This window comes from Pyrus communis, chromosome 12 (assembly GCF_963583255.1).
Source record: "Pyrus communis chromosome 12, drPyrComm1.1, whole genome shotgun sequence".
NCBI lineage: Eukaryota > Viridiplantae > Streptophyta > Magnoliopsida > Rosales > Rosaceae > Pyrus > Pyrus communis.
This window is the reverse complement of record NC_084814.1, coordinates 2243589-2257025: the sequence shown is the minus strand read 5'-3', so window position 1 is coordinate 2257025 and position 13437 is coordinate 2243589. Positions and strand designations below refer to the sequence as shown.

The window sequence follows — 13437 nt, the reverse complement described above, 5'->3', positions numbered from 1 at the left end:
GAAAATGGCGTGCGCAGGTTCCCATGTCTCAACCCCGAGGACGAAAAGTCACGATCAGTCTTCAATCTCTGTCAGTCAGAGCCAACAGCTCTCTACCTCTCCATTTGAAAACCACGGAACGCACGTGATGTAGACAGATGGCACGCAGCCGTGCAATGAACTTCTTTGGATTCCCATAACACAGGCATCTCATCCGCCCATTTTCATTTCAGATTATTTTGTGAGAAATCCTAGGCCTCTCTCTCAACCCAAGAACACCTCCATATCAAAAATAGCTCTCCCATTTTTCTTTCATTTCTCACAAAAATGCAAGAGCCTTCTGTCTCTTTAGAAAATCAGCCCCCTCCTCTTTCTCAGCACGGTCACACCAGTGCTCATTATTACAACCCTTCCATCTCACAGCAGCTTCTTGATCCTCTCTATGTGCTGCATCCGTAGCTTTCCATAACCCAGCAACAAACACTCCTCCGTGAGTACCCATCCATGGTGGAGTAAGCATGAAAACCAAGATGAATGAAAGTAAATCCCTCCTCCATGTGTGTCTGTATTTTTTTTTCTTTTCAGATCTTGTGTGGTAAACTAACACATGCATGTGTTTTCATCTGTGTGAAGACCCCCAATTGTTGCAAATCCGAGACAAACAACACAAGAAAAACACCCTGAGTCGCCAGCTCTTCTCAACCAAACCGTGTGTCGCCTCAGTTCAAACCATCACAGATTCGAGTTCCATTCATGCAGATCGAGACCATTTCGCACATGCAACGGTAATCATCTCCCACTTGGTTCAATATACATGTTGCTCAGCTTGTGAAAAATCTCTGAGAAAGCTGACACTGATGTTTTTTTTTCTATATTAGATACCCGAGATTCACAAAAAGACTGAAAATACCCACTCGAATAGTCCCCCAACTCACGGATCTACAAATTTTGAGGTAAAAATCGTAACCCTTTTAATTGATCGACTGTGATCTGGTATTTTAACAATAAAACCACTAATATGACTGAAAAAATGATACTCAAATCCAGGGTTAACCTCGAGAGGAAACAACCCTTCAGCTGCCGATCCAGTGGTCCCAGAAGTGAAAAATAAACAGCAAAGGCTTCGGCCGCGGCAAATGAGAAGGTAAAGATCTCGTTCATCTGCTTTCACTCAGCTCAACATTTACGGATTCAACTTCATTTCATTTATGATGCCATATTTACCGTGTATACACTCCCAAAATGACTCTGTAAGAACTGAAAACATACATGCGCTGTGTGTAGGGACATGTGGATCCATGATAGAGCCGAGGGAAAAAGAAGTAAACAGATAAGCTCGCTGGTCAAAACAAGAAAGGCCCTCAGGACCCAGATTTGTGCAACTGGGAGGTAAAATTCGAATCCCTGCAAGTTTAGTTGTTGTAGATCTGGTAATAATAGCTGTACTCAGTTCTGTGGTGTATGGATATGTGATTCAACTGTGCTTCTCTCATCCATGCATCGCAAAACTAAGCTGCAGAAAAGTAACTGCTCAAAAATATGTTTCTGCGCTGGATCTGCAACAATCACCCCCAAACTTGCCTATGTGAATGACTTCATGCTGATTGCTTTAAATTTCCAGCATAGTGTAGATGTGGTGATGTTAATGTAGATTTGCCCTGGGTGCATGATTCCAGTATAGGATGCTTTTTATTTTCCATGCGCTGCAACCTGCAATTAACCAATATGTGTTAAAAAAAAAAATGAAATTAACTGGGTAAATAAACAAAGCAACGTATTTTTGGTTTTTTTTTTAAAAAAAAAAAATCTGTTTTCTGAATTTTTTTTTATTTTTTTATTTTTTATTTTAAAATAAAACTTAGGTATGTAAATGCATCTAGAAATTCCACTAATAAATTAAAAAAAACGAAAAGTAAAGTAAGGAAAAAGTTTAGAAAAATTGGGTTGCCTCCCAATAAGCGCTTTATTTTAAGTCTGTAGCTAGACGTCGCAGAAGCCTGGTGGTCAGATCACTGGTTCCTTCAGAGTCAAAGACTCGCTTGCACCAAATTTCCCTATGCATAGCTTTAGTAAATACTTCTTGACCTTGAGCACACAACCCCTGCCCTCTTTTTCAATGTCCACGTTACCGTTCTGAAAAACCTGCTTCACCATATAAGGGCCCTTCCACCGAGACTCTTGTCTCCCTGGAATTGACTTGAAATTTGAACTTAACAACCATACTTTGTTTCCAGGCTGTATTTTTTTATAACTTGGACTACCATGCAACTTTTTATTCTTGCTCTTGACATTTTGGTGTTTTTGGTCCATTTGGTTGCTCGGATCTGTTTTTGATTTTTGCACTTCAAGCAATTGAACTTTGTGTTGATGTGCTTTACTGTCACACTCACGAATCACAGTTTGAGTCTTTATGGGCAGATTGTCAATTGATGATCTGGTCCCAAATTTTTCACAAGGCAAACCATCTAATGCATCAACACGCATGCATTCTTGCTTATCACATGGATGTGTGGTAGCTTCAAACAACCTAAAAACAACTGTTTGATCTTCAACCCGGAATGTTAGTGTTCCGGCTTCAACATCAATAAGAGTCCGGGCTGTTGCCAGGAATGGGCGGCCCAAAATGATGGGTGTTGTCAAATCCTCATCCATGTCCAACACCATAAAATCAGCTGGTAAATATAGATTGTCAACCTTAACAATGACATCTTCAATGACTCCTCTAGGGTAGGTAATTGAACGGTCAGCCAATTGAATAATGCTGGAGGTTGGCTTCAACTCTCCTTCACCTAAACGTTTAAAAATAGAATAAGGCATTAAGTTTACACTAGCACCTAAGTCAATTAAAGCACTATTAAAATCACAATTTCCAATGGTGCAAGAGATAGTAAAACTCCCTGGATCTTTCTTCTTTGGAGGCAATTTATGTAATAAGACCGCACTGCACTGTTCTGTTAGAATCACTTTTTCGGAATCCAGAAGCTTCTTTTTCTTTGTGCAAACGTCTTTCAAAAACTTGGCATAAGATGGAATGTTCTTGATTGCATCAATTAATGGTAGATTAATCTGAACTTTAGCCAAAGTCTTCATAAAATCTGTCAACTGTTGATCTTTAGCTTTAGGCCTCAACCTTTCAGGATAAGGCATTGGAGGCACATAAACACGTTCTGCAGTTTTTGTGGTAGCTTCTGCAGTATTTTCGGATCTGTCTTGTGGCTACCCTGAATTTGCAGAATCTGCAGAATCTGCAAAAATATTAGATTTTTCAACATTTCCCGAATCTATTTGTGGTTGTGGTGCTGCCTGCGAATTTCCGGCACCATTTTCATGTATGTTGTCATAACTTTTGCCAGACCGTAAAGTCCGTATAGCGTTGCATTCTTCTCGTCCTCTTGGATTAGGTACTGTTTGACTAGGAAATGTACCCGGTGCTCTTTCTGAAACCTGCAATGCAATCTGCCCAATTTGTTGTTCCATATTTTTCATTGTTGCATGCATATTTTGGATTACTTGATTGGTCTGTTCAAATCTTGCATTTGTAGTAATTGCTAATTTTTCAATTGCAATCTCCCAAGTAGCCTTCGGTGCAGCAGGTTGTTGTACCTGTTGTTGAAATTGTGGTTTTGCATTTTGATCTCTATCCCACTTCAAATTAGGATGATCTCTCCAACCAGGGTTGTAGAAATTTGAATATGGGTCATTTCGGGGACGCTGAAAATTATTAAATGCATTAACTTGTTCCGCTGCAAACTCCGAATAAGCAGCTTTATGTGGACAGCTCAAAAAATCATGGGTTGTCATGCTGCAAATACTGCAGGCAGCTTGCAAGGGCTGCTGTACAGCAACCTGTGAACCTGGAATTCTTTGTAATAACATGTCAAATTTTGCATCAAATCTTTCAAGCTTTTTCTCCATTTTTTCAATTTGTGCTGACACATATGGAGAACCATTAGACATCTCAAAAACTGACCTAGATTGTGGCTGCTCAATTGCCCATTGCTGTGTATCTGTTGCCATTTTTTCAAATAACAAACAAGCCTCTTGCGCATTTTTATCCTTGTACGAACCTCCGCATGAAGCATTGACAAGAGTTTTTGTAGTCATATTTAGCCCTCTGAAAAATATGTGAATTTGATCTGTACTGCTAATACCCGAATGTGGACATTTTCTAATCAACTCTTTGAACCGTTCCCACGCCTCATGAAACTCTTCATTTGGTTTTTGTGCAAAAGATAAAATCTGAGTTCTCATGTCAAGAGTCTTTGAAGCTGGATAATACTTGCTTAAGAATTTTTCACTGAGTTGGTTCCAAGTGCTAATGCTTCCAGATGGAAGTGTGAGGAGCCATCTCCTTGCTTGATCTTTCAGAGTGTATGGAAATAAACGGAGCTTAATAGATTCGGCTGAAAATCCTCTCACCAAAATATTCTTGCATCCCATTAAAAATTCTGCAATGTGCATGTTAGGATCATCGGTTGATAACCCATGAAATGTAGGTAGAATATTCAACATGTGCTGCTTTATTTCGAATGCAGACCCTTCCTCCGCTTCCGGATAAATAATGCAACTTGGTATGTTAGTGGCATGAGCTGTTAATGAATCCCCTAAAGGTTGACCACCCTCTGGAATAACAAATGCCATTGTGTTTTCACTGTGCAGATCCTCAGAAAACAAAGATTGTAGAAAAGTCCCTTGCAGGGAAGGAACCCACTGCAGATTTTGTTTCCTGCGTCTCCTCCCTAAAGATTGCTCAGGTTCTGGATCAAATGGAATCAATTTTTGTGCTGCTGATCTAGTTCTGACCATGCACAGATTGTTGTAATCTGCAATACTGCTGTAATCTGTAAAAATAAAATAAAAACGAAATGTAAATTTTTTTTTTTTTTTATATGTATAGACAGCAATAACTAACTGTAAATTTGATTAGAACGAATTATTTTAAATAATCCCCGGCAACGGCGCCAGTTTCTTGATAGAGATTTTACCACACATGCAAACGGTTTAAAAACTTCTATATTACTTGCAAGAATGACAAGGTTGTTGTAGTATACGCGGTTCTTGCAAGGTCGTTCTCCACAGGGATTATTAAATAATTCAAAACAAACCTAATTCCAATTAATTATTGTAAAGCAGAAAGTTGAGATGATTGGTTTTATAACATACTTAAATTAAAACGAATTTAATTAATAAAAATAAACTAATTTGCAATATTAAAGATGAAGGGAAAAGACAACTGTTTTGGATAAATCAAATTAAGAAAACACTAGGGTTTCACCATCACCTAGCAATTCTATGTATTTTTATCAATTAATTATGATCTATACATGCCACTTTGAAGGTTAGGTTTTCCTAATTTATATTCTACTTGGAACCTCCAACATAGAACGTATATCTAACATGCAACCCGTCCGGACATTCGGATCAAATCTGAACATGAGAGACTCATTATGTTTTATGAAAACCCTTTGAAAAACCATGCAACCCTTAAGACGTGGTGTTCATCTTAAGTGAAATTACAATTATTAATCACAAGAAGCCAACATCAATTTCAAGGAACCTTCCGACCAAAATTGCATCAAATTACTTTTCTAAAGATCCTAATGGTGATCAGGCATTAAGACAATTAGATAGTTTTAATCACGGTGATCAATAATTCAAAGTATGCATGCAATCAATCATAAGCAATTTAATAAAAATCACATATTCATGCTAAGGCTTACGGCTTCACCCTAGCAAAAGGAATTAGTTACGCATATTCATAATTGAAATCATAGAACATATTATTAAGAATAAAAGGAATGAAAACACCTTAAAGTAGAAAATCTCCAAGAACCCTAGTCAAGTTCTCTGTATCCCCAAAATTGCATAAAAGAAAAGCTTCCCCCTAATTTAGAACGGCTGACCCCTTTTAATATCTCCCTCCAGCCAACACAAAAACCCTAACCCTAAGGTATTTTATTCCCACTAAGAAACTAAATAATAATAAAATAAAATAGAAAATAAAGCCTAATTAAACTAGGAAAAACTGCACAGAAACTGTTCAGCCCCGTTTTAGCCTCAAATCTTCTTCAAATCCGGCCCAAGATAGCTTGTTTTAAAGATAATAACATTCTGAACACATCTCCAGAAGGCCACAAACCCATCCGAGGTCATCTTGGGCTCCAAAAATGCAATTCAAGCCCGAAACGTCACTATTCCAGCACTGCACATTGCTCCTTTATTTTATTGCCAGAAAATCATCGCTTGGTAGAAAAATCTGATATTTTGACACAATCAAGCTAAGTGACTCACGAACGTCCTCCAATTGGAATTACTCCAACATTCGTCCATTTGACCATGTTTTGCTCCAGAGGAAGTCGAAAATCCTATATTGGAAATATAATTCAAAGTATCAAAATTCTTCCAAATTATTAACCAAAATATACTAAGAATAGGGTTAAATATATAATATAAAATATACTCATCAGGATCATTTGATCATGTTGCGTCCAGGTAGTGTACGAAGGATTGACTGCAGTATTTCCAGGAAGATTCATAGGAGGACAAACACAGGAGCCATCTACGTACCCCATTAGATCACGACTCCTCAAGATAGGAAGAATCTGGGCTAACCACAATGGGTAGTTAGTTCGATCGAGTTTGATGTTGACAATGGTGGTCATGGCGGAGGAAAACGGGATGGTTGGATTGATGGTAGTGGTGGTGGTGTTGTTGCTGCTAGTGTCAGACGACATAATGAAAGGTAGTGGGCGGAAAAAAAATTGGATCGATGTCGTTGGACTTAGAGAGCTCTGTGTACCATGTAGAAATGATATGTTTTCTTATTTAAACATACTGATAAGCTAGGTTGATTTATATACATCTTACACACACAATAAACTAATGTGGCGTGCTTGCTATCCATGCTGCAGCACATGAGAGCACATGGGCTGTATCATGTGGTAATGTGTTGTCAGGGAATGTGCTGTCGGGGAATGTTGCAGTGCTTGCTGTCCAGGTTGTATTCCACGCGTGCTTGCTGATGGAGCAGATTGTGATAGGTCTAACAATGACTTCCCGTCGAATCAGCCAGCCCGCCAGCCAAACCTTTTATTATTAAGGGAATCATTGCTGCTTCCTCCTCAGATTCGTCGCCCAACTTTTCTCTCCGATACAAATATACAATACAATTAACGGTTTGGATCACGCCGTATTACATTACTAACTAGTTAGCCATTATTATAAAAATGCACTGCCAAGACGTGATTAGTCGCGTATTAAGTAGCTACATATATACTTAGTTGGTGTTTGAGCGCTTTTATAGTTTAATCTTAACTAGAGGACAAAATCTAAACTCGACGAATGCAAAAGCGGAGTATATTGCTCTGACAAACTTAGTTAAACAAGCTATGCAGTTCTACATTAGATTACAAACATATGCTGTTTGGATAGATAAGTATAAATAAACCACTTGAAAACAACGCATTCTTGTTTTTGCTACTGTTTCTATGTTCCTTCTTTTTCTTACTGCTTCTGCTTTCTGTCTTTCTTTCCACTCCGATCAGTCTCTCTCAGGAGCTAATTTCTGCGTTTTTGAGAATCACTTGGCGGAAAAGCAAAAGCAGCTGCAACAAACCAAGGTTGAGGTGGACGCCGGATCTTCACGACAGATTTGTCGATGCTGTAACTAAACTCGGTGGCCCTGACAGTATGTGTCTTTTTTTAATTTCTTAAGGATGAATTTCTGTCTTTCAACGACTTGTTTCTTTTACTTCTTGTACTCCAATGAACTCTTTGGGATTTTTGAGCCTGGCATTTGATTGAATTTTGGGTAGGAACCATTTGAATGAACAGGGCATGTTATCATGTTTAGACGATATACACATTTGAATTTTGAGCAATACTTTATTTGGCGTACTTTTCATCTCAATTCACAATCTGAGAATACAACATGTTAGACTGCTTGACAAGACAAAATACGAGTAGCATCATAAATCGTGCATAATGTTTATGATCATGGTGAAACTTTGAATGTGCATTAGATTTTGTCACTACTTTGTTCTTTATCAGTTTAATTCATTCAAATTTTAAACACATTAAGCCGCTAATAATGTTACATGATAACTTCTAACTAGGTTGACATTATATGAATCGAATACCGGAATTGAATCGAATACCGAAATTGAATCGAAAATTATCAAAACGAAACCTAAAGTATTGAAATGGAGATTACCAAACTAAAAATTACTGAACTTTTCAGTCCAATTTTGGTAAGCAAAACTTAGAAAGGGAGACAACTGGGATAAGTTATGGTTATTCACTGCTTCCGGGCCCGAAGAGGCTATAAAGAATTTCACTAGTTGCTTTCTATTTCAAATTTTAACTTGAAATTAACTTATTTATTATGTCATTTAAATTTTGAAGTTACATAAAATTTGGTACTTGAATTCAAACACTCGAACTCACATAAAAATTACATCAAAATTTGGCACTCAAAGTCACTTAAATATGGGATTCAATTGGGAGAGCCAAAAATCCAGTCTAGTAAACAAAGCCCTATCCAATTTTTCGGTTTACCAAACCGAAACCAGCCTCACCTCTAATTCTCTAATTAATCCAGTTAGATTAATCTGTTTTCAGAAGCAACTCCAAAGTGTGTCTTGAGGGTCATGGGATTGAAGGGATTAAATTTGTACCATCTGAAAAGCCATTTGCAGGTATTTTCTTTGATTATTCTTTCCTTGTTTTATTTTGTTCACTTTAACACTTAGTTTCATTCACTTTCATTTTGCTAAACTCGTCGATTCACAGAAGTATAGGCTTGGACAGCTTGCTGGGAAACACAACTCCGTCGAAGAACAAAGCCGAGAGAGTAAAGATGAGCGGAATACGAACTACTGGAAACAAATTAGATTCCTTGCTCGAATTATTACAAGTAACTGACTTGAAAAATTCTACTAATGCCCTTGTATTTTAAAATTCTAGGGGATTCATATGTACGTTTCAGTAATCTTCATTCCGCAAGTTCTACCATCAAATCATCAGGAGTTGGGAATACCGAACAAGGGTACGTGAAACGAGCACTTATCAGTTCCGCTTTGATTACAGCTTGGTTTACCAGTACTTAACTGCTATTAAAATTGATTCCTGTTTATGTATTTCGTCTAGCCCTCCTCTAGAGGTTCTCTGAATACTGTTGTTGCCATCCATGTCTTTCGTATTACTCCTAATAATTATTTGCTTTTTTCTTTGTTCTTTTACAGTTTATTTGTTTAAAGTTCAACCATTCACAAAAGATGCTTAAGCTATTTAATGCTCACATATTTTCTGTTTAGATTGTTTCACCATTAGGACTATTTTTATTTTTGCACCTCTCTCTCAAAATGGCATTGTTTTTAAGATTATTCTACTTACTCTCCATACGAGCACCTGGATACTAATTAACAGCAATATGCTGAAAGCAGAACCATTCCATTGTCGGAGGCTCTCAAGTGTCAGATTGAAGTACAAAACAGATCGCAAGAGCAGCTTGAGGTAAGTTACTTTGCTATCCTTTACCTAAACCCGAACTAAGTGGCCAAATAATATTCTTTCACTTGTGAGGATGTGAAAGGCAAAATCCTACATCGGCGGTTTAATAAACCTTGCAATGACTTATAAGGAGGTAGCTTCTCATTTCTAATTAGTTTGAGGATAGAACCTCAACATTCATATGGCCCATCTTCTAATCATTTCCGCTGCTTTTTAAAATAGGCACAAAAGAAGATGCAAATGAGAATTGAAGCTCAAAGGAAGTACTTGCAAACCATATTGAAGGGGCAAAAGGGCCTCACCCACGACTTAAAAGGGCCCGATAATATAGAAGCAACAAGAGTCCAATTAACGCATTCAATTTGGCTTTATCAAACTTTATGGAGAATATGAGCGAACAAGATCGAGGAGGAAACACAACAGAGATGATGAATGATGCTTTTAAGAACAGTGGATCAACTTTTCAGATTTATGAACAGGGAACAAGAGAAGAGAATAAAGATACAAAGCTTAAGGTTGAGGGGGGTTCCACATATTTTGACTTAAATAGTAAAGGAAGCTATGATTATGTTGGTTCAAATGGAGGTGAATTCGAACTAAGATGCATTCGTTTACAAGATACTACAACACTTTGATGACAAGGACTTAAAGCCATCTCCAATGAAAGGTTGGTAAGAGGGTTTGTTTTATTCATCTGATCCTTCAAGATATTAATATTTTAATAAATAATACATGGTTATATTTGCCTCCATCTCCAACCGAAGGCCAAAGGTGTGACAGCCCGTTCCGGATTTTCGAACCGTAGGGGTGAAATGACGATTTTGCCCCTATTATGGTTGTTTCGTTGTGTGGTTGTTTTTGGGTGTTGCTTGGCTTGGGAGTTCAACCATACCCATTTCAGGTAAGGATACCTTCGTTTTCACGTCGAACTCGGGATACCCCGATTTGGTCACTGTTCATGCACACGTTAATTCTTGTGTTTTTGGGAATTTCAAGCTTGTAGGAAGCTTGGTGAGGTCCTTAGGAGGCTCGGGGTGGTTCGTTTGAAGGTTTTGGACATCGGGATCGTGAGTTACAAGCTTGGCCGGAGTTGGTGGTGTTTTCCTGGCGAGTTTCCGTGGGTTTTAGTGCTTGAAAGTGGTATGGATTTGTTCCTCTTGTTGTAAGCTTCATTTTGGTACCAATTTTGTGAAATTTGGTTGAAAAACGAAGAAGATAAAAGGTTTTAAAGTTTTCCTGGTTTTCCAACGCCGGCGATGGCGCCGGAGTTTGGCCGGAGAAGATGACGGAATATTCCGTCAGTGTGCCAGGCACGTGCCTGTGCGTGGGCGGCGGGTGGGGGCGCGTACGGCGTCAGAAAATTTTTCTAAAAATATGGGGATGTTCCTGAGGTTGAGTAGATCACGTTGGTGTATTCATACACCCCATTTGAGCATTGTATGAGAAGTTGTTTCGTGATGTTGGTTTTGTGCTTTAAAATTAACGTTTTTATAGTTGTTTCGCATATAGGTGAGACCTATCCCGAGGACGAGCGCGGTCACTCGAGGCAAGGGGGTTACGACCCTTCTACATACCAGTGAGTGGGCTTTTGGTTTTCCGTATATACCTATGTACTTATGCTTTTCCCAGAAAGTGAAATGAAACGTTTATACGTTTATATGCCATGCTTATTGTTTGCCATTTATTTATACATTATTAGTCGCATATGTATATATGTTTGGTGCTGCGGATGCACAGGTAAGTGCTAGGTGAGTTAGGATTTATGTTTATGTTCAATAGTGATTTGAGATGCATAGAGAGCTCATAACATGCACCTCTGGTGTTAGTGCTCCCGCCCAGAGTTGGGCACAGTCCTTCACGTGATGTTCACCTCCCGTACCACACGCTCATCTTGGGTCCAAGTTAGGTGCACAGTCCTGTCGTACAGACCACTTTAGGTGGTTCTGACTCGTAGGTGACCCGCGATTATTCACCCAGCCTTCACATGATCGTAGCACTTGAACGTACTTATCATACACCCAGTTCTGTCATACAGACCACTCTAGGTGGTTCCGACTCGTGTGCAGGTATAGTTAGTGAGATGGAGATTTGAGCTTTAGATTCAGCCGTACAGGTCACATTAGGTGACTCCGGCTGACAGATTACTTGGCATTGATTTGACATTTCCTGAGCACTTGCATTCTATTTAGAGACATTTGACATGACATATTTTCGAGCATGATTTATATATATGTATATTCTATTTTTCTGGGAAGTATACAGGTTTTGCGGCGAGGGGTTAGAATCTTGTTTATGAAATGGTTTTTGAAAAGCTTTGTTTTTGCCCACTCACACTTTTTGTTTTGCGCCCCTCCAGGTTCTAGTTGGCTAGTACTTGTGGTGGCTCCCCAGAGGATTTTCCCGGCATATATGACATATTATAACTAGTGTAGGACCACCTTTGGGTGTGTTTATGTAGTGTTGTTTCTCCCGGACTGCATTAGGTCTTTGTGCTCTGAACTTTGTTTTCACACTTACGCTTGCACATGTATGTTCTTACTTTGTGTAAAGCTGATTTTTATTTATTCGTACTTTTATTATTATTTTATTAGCTTCCGCACTGTGCACATGGTTACGTCACTTCCACGTGACGGCCAGCATGCCCTGATCTCGGTCGGGGTGTGTCAAAAGGGCTATAGGGCCAAACATAATTTATTATTTAAATTTAAAAACGACAACAACTTAAAATTTTAAAACAACAACTTATGTTTAAAAACAACAAATTAAATTTAAAAACTACAAATTAAATTCATATAAAAAAAAATTGGCCTAAAAAAAAAATTGAAACCAGCGGTAACTAACCGTTATATTTGAAATTTTGGCCTACCATTCCTGTTGGATATAACCGACCGGAATGAGTACAATGCTACCGGATATAATCAATAGGACTAATTAAGATATGTTGAAGGAAGAAATTAAGATATGTTGAAGGAAGAAATATAAAATTACGATCGCCTAGAGGATAGAAGAGGGATTACTCTTGAAGAAAATTCATTCAATCCAATCCTATTTAAAATGGTAGGATTAGAAGGGATGAATTTCCTTCATAGCTAACCCTTTTCTCGTCTCGTCCAAATGAAAAACCATTCCACAGTTCCAGTTTCATTATGCCTTGAAATTTGAGGGTCCTCCATTTTAATCCAATCATGTGTACCAACATTCACCATTATTTCCTTTGTTGGAACAACTTGTTAATACGAAGACTCGAAAGTTGGAGAAGGATACACTACCACAATGGTGCCTCATGTCAAAGAAACAAAATTATGCATATATTTTTGTTCACATTTCTTTATTTTATTAACACAAAACGCTATTTATTAGTACATCCATATCAGATAAGTTGTCCATCCAAAACCAACCTTAATTATTTATTTTTAAAACACGCAAAGCTCCGAGTTCCTTTTCCAGATTTATGTACAGGGAACAAGAGACAGTGCACTGTGCTTACTTTCCCAAGTTGTCACAACCAGGTTTAACCATCCTCTCTAGTCTAGTTCTTTATCGCATTTCATCTTTTGAATATTGTAGTAACCCTATAGCCTTCTGTAGGTAGTATTACATCTGGAGCAGGACCGAATTCTCACTGTACGTGAATCTGCAAGATTGCAAGGCTTTCCTGATTATTATAGATTCTGTGGGACAGTTAAAGAGAGGTATGGTCCTTCAATTCTTCTTCTGAATGTGATGTTGAATATTTGACTCCTTTTGCAAGTTTATTCAATAAATGATGAATTGTTTATGATTCGTGTCTGGTTTGTTGATCCGTATTTTAATATGGAAAACACTCATTTCCACTGTAACGAACCATTTCTCCTTCCAAACGATCACAGTTTGACACAGTTGCATAAACTTTTCATTTTGTGCTTTGAATGAGTTATTTCTGCAGGATCTGACTGAGGAAGAAAATGA

General features: G+C 38.2%; 1 long non-coding RNA gene, 1 other non-coding gene and 1 pseudogene across 2 annotated transcripts; all 3 read left to right on the top strand.

Moving 5' to 3' along the window:
- Positions 1 to 316: 316 nt before the first annotated feature.
- LOC137709716 (uncharacterized) lies at positions 317 to 4901 on the top strand. Its single transcript, XR_011064920.1, has 6 exons — positions 317 to 519; positions 613 to 764; positions 858 to 932; positions 1027 to 1123; positions 1264 to 1368; positions 4639 to 4901. It is a non-coding gene; the product is annotated as an uncharacterized lncRNA (long non-coding RNA).
- On the top strand, positions 4129 to 4233 carry LOC137711768 (small nucleolar RNA R71). The gene has a single exon (XR_011065115.1). It is a non-coding gene; the product is annotated as a small nucleolar RNA R71 (small nucleolar RNA).
- A 1729-nt stretch (positions 4902 to 6630) lies between the features above and the next one.
- On the top strand, positions 6631 to 10124 carry LOC137711290 (myb family transcription factor PHL11-like; annotated as a pseudogene).
- Positions 10125 to 13437: the final 3313 nt, after the last annotated feature.